The following is a 6,057-nucleotide window of genomic DNA, read 5'->3' as shown; positions in this document are numbered from 1 at the left end:
TGCTATAGCCTGTTCCCTGGTTAGAGATACAGAGCACGCTACAATTAAAAAGGGAGTACCACCTATTAGGTGTGCTGAGTGCCTCCTCTTTTGTTTGCAGCTGTCTTATTCAGATGCCAGAGTGAAGATAAAAGATTTCAAATAGAAGGATTGCACAACCACCACCCACATCTTCTCAAGCTTTGGTGGAAGTCTAAGCCCAAGTGAACATTTGGGATCCATTCTCCAAGTAGCAACTGGGAAGTGTTAGCAGCCATTTCCACCCAATGTGGGAACAGTTACAGTCCCTGAGTGGAACCAGGGCTCATTTCTCCCAGTATTCCCAGTGCCTGGCCCAGAGTGGGTATTCCATAAATTAGCTGACCAAAGGTTCACCTTGATTTTGTCATCCACAGTCTAGAGCCCCAAGAATGTACTCCTAGATATGGTACACCATTAATGGTACAGTCAATACAATCAGGGCTCTGCCTAAATAGCTGATGAATAAATGGAACATCTTTTCTAAAAACCCATCTTTTTTGTCTTTTTTTTTTTTTAAAATAGAGGTACTAGAGATTGAACCCAAGACCTCATGCGTGCTAAGTACACACTCTACCACTGAGCTATACCCCGCCCCCCATAAAATACCATCTTGACAGAAGTTTGATAAAGTTCTGTGCTGGTGAGGTTTGGACGACAAAGTGTAATTCCAAACACGTTAGTGGGGGAATGTAAATTGTACAACCTGTGTGTGATTTGGCAACGACCATTAAAATAAATGCGTATACCCTGTGACTCAGCAATTCCACTTCTGAGAATCCATCCTGCATTAAAAAGAACTCTCTCACACATGCACACAGAAAAGGACAGTCACTGCGAGATTCTTTATACTAGCAAAAGACTAGAAATAACATAAATGTCCATGTATAGAGAACTGGTGAAATAAATTATGGTGTAAACATATAATGGAATTCTGTCTGACATTGAAAATGAATAAGATGGAATTATAAATATGGACATGGAATGATCTTCAAGATACTAGGGTTTAGTGGAAGAAGTCAGGTACAAAACAATGTGTTCAGTATGCTATGCTTATGTAAATAAAATATAGTGGGAGGAAAGAATACAAATATATGCTTTTATTTGCAAAGAAGAGCTCTGGAAAGTTATAAAAGAAACTGGTTAACAGTGGTTCAGTCTGAGGGGAGGTACTGAAGAATTTCAAGGACAAGAGGCAGAGAGGCTTTTCAATCTTTTGTATTGTTTTAGTTTCTAGCCATGTGTATAGACCATTCACTAAAATTTTTAAAATAAAAATGTTCAAAAGTAAATATCTTAAAATTAGTTTCCAAGGAGAATGCTTTTTAAAACTCACTAGCATAGGGGGCAGGGTATAGCTCAGTGGTAGAGTGCAGTGCTTAGCATGCACGAAGTCCTGGGTTCAATCCCTGGTACTGCCATTAAAAAAAAACACACAAGAATAAATAGAAATCACTAGCATAATGTAAGTTACCATTTATATAAGAAAAATTGTGGGGGGATATATCTACATAATTACTTATAGAAGCTTATAACACCTCTGAAGAGGAGGACTGGCAGCTGGGGACACAGGTAGGAGGGAGACACTTCTTTTTGTACTTTTTGATCAAGAGATATATATGTATATACTTAATAAAATAAAATATATACTTAATAAGAACTTCTAAAGTTTACTGAAAGTGTAGCGGAAGAAAGATATATCTTAAGAAAAAGGAACAGCATGCTTGGTAGTTTCAAATCCTGACTCTTTCAATAGCTGGGTGACGTTGGGCAACCTGCTGAATTTCTGGGCCTCTTATGTAAAACCCTCATGGGGATGTTGTGTGGATTACATGGAAAATAGTATATAAAAGCACATTTCCTATGATAGCACATATTAGGAGGTCAGTCATTGGTAGTCTTTATTATTGTATGGCAGATGAAATTCTTCCTACTGTAAAACGGTTTCAGTCGTCCTGAAGAAGGAATACAAGAGCAAGGACCTTGGACTCGGTTCAGTTACTCCTTGGGCTTTCCCATAGCAATCCCATAACGTGGCATTGGCACCGACCTAGATCAGTGGGAAGCACACAACTTCAAAGCGACCCGTGGCAATGCGGAAGCCCTTTATGGCACCGATTAAATGTTTACTCGTGTTGTGATTTCTCACAAGACCTATATCAAATGAACAAAGAAATTTTTTAAGTGATAATGAGTAACAGTAAAGACTTGTAAAATCCACAAAGTATCTAGCACTTCATCTTTTTTCTTTTTTTGTCTTTTCAGGATCACACTGTTAATACTACAACAAACCTATTTGTGTGTTATAAAGTTACCTGCCATGACCAAATATAATTTCACTTTCTTCTTTGTGTATCTAGGTCATATTATTTGAAATGGTTAGCGGATCTCTTACTATTCTAATGGCAAATAGATGAATGAATCTTACTGATCATATGTCTATTGGTAAAAAAAATTCCAGACTCCAGATATTTATCCTTTATCTCAGTAGTGTTTGCATGAGTGTTTTATTTTTGGAATTTCCATAAAGAGAGGATGGTACTTGCAATGACTATACATACACATATCCACACAAAAATGTTTATGTTGATATTTGTTTTTCATAATTGCCAATGTCATATATTTTGCAGCATGAAAAAATTCCTAATGTACTTAAATGTTTGTGTTATTCTTAATTGATGATAATCCCCTGAATGTTTTTCCTAGCTTGCATTAATAAGTATTGCAGTTCTTTTTTTTTAACTCCAAACTTGATAAAGGCTGAGACAGAGGACACGATCAGTAACATTTTGTGATGACTGCTGTGATTCCATCATCTGAATTCTAACAGAGCTAGTGCAAGAGGAGCGAGGATGCAGCATCAAACGCGTTCTGGTGCAGCTTTACAAGAATGGAAGACCAGCGACCCAGCGAGGCAAAACCAAGTGTTGCACCGGGTACACAGAGGAAATTCTTGATGCTTAGAGATCACAAAGGATTTCTGAAAAGGCACTCATTTTTATAGATCTGGATTCAGAGCCAACCACTGAGCACCTCCTGTGGGCTACATAAGTTTATATACGTGTTACTTCAACGTATTTTATTTTTAGGTTGACATACAGAATATGCTAGCTCAGGCAGGAAAACTGCAAGTATTGATTGTCTTGGTATGTTATGCCCTTGAGGACTGACATACAGACAATAAGCCTTGAGTTGTTGTTGTTTGATCAGACTAGCTATCAGTAACAATAATGAAGGCTGTGCCAAGACTTTAGAGAAAATATGTTAGGCTACAAAGGAGAAATATTAATGCAAAAAAAAAACCCCTCAGATATTTTATGTTTCGTAAAGTAGATTCTGCAGTGTCAGTATTTTTCTTTTAATGTATTTTCTACCAGTTTTCCTAATTATGAAGAATGGAAGAAAACACGCTGCCACAGTGTAATTCTTGCCTCAAAGGAAACAACGTCATTATTACTGAGGATGCGCAGTCCCCTGACAGTGTTCTCTTAAGATGCTGAATCAGTTTCCTTTCTCAACAGTCCTTTCTTTCAGCAATTTAATACGTTAAGGCCAATAATTTTATTGCCCTATTACGTCTTTTGCTGATTAAAATTTGTGAAAAGCTTCAGTGTGCAATTTTATCTGCATTAACATCAGATCAGTCCTGACATATCAGATGGACTCTGAAGTGTATTTCAAATGGTTTATAAAGCAATGTGTCCAATGATACATCAAGAGAACAAGCTGACCTGAAATTATGAATGATCTGTTTTCTTTTCTTTTTTAATTGAGGTATAGTTGATTTACAGCATTATATTAGTTTCAGGTGTATAACACAGTGATTCAAAATTTTAATAGATTACAGTCCATTTTAAATTATTATAAAATGTTGGCTATATTCCCTGTGCTGATCTATTTTCTAATATCTTTCCAAGTTATCAAATGAAGCAAAACTCTTACTTTTTTTTAACATTTTTTTTATTGAGTTATAGTCATTTTACAATGTTGTGTCAAAGCAAAACTCTTACTTTAAGCAACCCATCTAAGCATGACTTTTCAGTATTTTCTCAAGCTGCCCTCTTTGTGCTATCAGATTGAAGATTTCCCTGTATTCCAGTGTGTCCTCTGTGGGAAGAGACAGTCATAGCATCTCAGGCCTCCCTAGAGGCTAGGGGTGTGGTCTTCATTAACCCTGCTGAATTGTTTTGTTTTCTGATGAACTCTGAACTAGTGGGACAAATATTTTACTTTTTTCCAATCTACGTGGTATTTTACTTCCATGGGAGATGTTAAGAGATAATGCTGTTGAGAGATATCAATACATGTAATCTATTTAAATTGCTATGTATGACTATGCATTTAAATGGTAAATTGATATAAATGAATTATTTTGTGTTATAGACACAAATAGTATCTCTTCAGTATTTAACTATTACTATTATTTAAAGTAATAGTTTTTATATTTTATTTATTTCATAACTCAGCTATTTATTAGTCTAACACAACATAAAAACAGTGCAAACAGTTTGGGGATTTCATGTGTATCCATAGAGCTGTAATCATGGGGGCCACAGATAATAACATGGAGTAAGTACTTGGTGGGCTGTGCTACTGTGTTACAGGCATTGTCTCTGGGGTCAGTAAACTCTTTCTCTAAGGGATCCAATAGTAAATATATCCTCCAGCTTAGTGTGCCCTCTGTAGTAACTACTCAACTCTGGCCTTACAGAGCAAAAGCAGTCATAAATGAATAAGATTGGCTGTGTTCCAGTAAAACTTAGTTTATCATCACAGAAATGTGAATTTCATAGAATTTTCATTTAACAAAATATTTTTCTTAAAAACATTAAAAAAAAATCTTAATGGAATTAAGATTCTGAGCTCACTGGCCATACAAAAACAAAGGAGGCTGGATTTGGCCCTGGGGCCACAGTTTGCTGACTTCTGAGATTTCTCAATGGGTAAATGGAGTTTCTAAATGAACAGGTATACTGAGATTACACTGCTAAGTGAAGAGAAAAATTTTCTCTCACTAGCCTTGTTCCCCATCCTACTATCACTTTATGCCAAGCCACTGCCACTGAGACTGATGAGGCTTTATTCAATTGTTGCCAAGGTTAAGAGCTATCTATATGTCTAGACCCTAGACAAACCAACTTAAGAACGGCTATCAACCACAAGGATATACAACCGATCTTAAGAGTGTTAATTGGCATGACATAATCGGATTGGGGCGTTTTGTATAGATCAAGCTGCCTGCAGTGTGGCCAAAAGGCAGAGCGACAAGTTGTTGCAGTAATCCAGCGGAGAGATAATGGTGATCCGGATGGACTGGGCTAGTAGAAATAGGGGACTAAGAACAGTTTGGAGACGTATTTAGGATTAGGTACTCCCTTGGATGAGGACTGATTACATTGCTTTATTCCTGTCTCACAGGATAAAAGAAATTGACGACACTTACAAAAATAATTTTTAAAGTGCTACTTAAATTTAGCTGAGATACTATATCATCTCCTTCTTCCTTTAATTATTAACCATTAAAAAAATTTCAGTATCGTATCGGTTTGTCCGATTTACTGATTTCCCCTACCCCAAAGTGGTGCATAACATTTAAATTTTTTCAACAAAGTTGAAAATACTTCTTCTGAAAAAAAAAGTTGCATTCACCACAATGCAAAATCGTCGGAACTACTGCGTGGAGACAATTTCTCAAATTCCAGAATCTGTTTTCCAGGGGTCCACCTTGCTGTACTGTATTCCTACCGCTCCTCTGCACCCAACCAAACCCCTGAGCCCGCCCCGACTCTGGCCAGCAGCCTTCCTCCTCCCTCTCTAGCTCCCTTCGCCCCACTCTCCCGCCCACTCGGGAAGCTCCGCCCCCCAGTGCCGCAACCCAACTCCTTTCCTCTTTCCGTCGCTTTCTTCTCTCCCCGCCCCCATGGCTGCCCTCGATTGGCTAACCTGGCGGTGCCGCGGTAGGGATGCAGCAGAGCCTCGTTCTGATTGGATCAAAGGTAGCCGGGCCCCTCGTAATTGGCTAATAGGAGGAGACAGCAA

Source organism: Camelus ferus, chromosome 1 (genome assembly GCF_009834535.1).
Source record: "Camelus ferus isolate YT-003-E chromosome 1, BCGSAC_Cfer_1.0, whole genome shotgun sequence".
NCBI classification, from domain to species: domain Eukaryota; kingdom Metazoa; phylum Chordata; class Mammalia; order Artiodactyla; family Camelidae; genus Camelus; species Camelus ferus.
The sequence above is the reverse complement of the archived record's forward strand: the minus strand, read 5'-3'. Positions refer to the sequence as shown.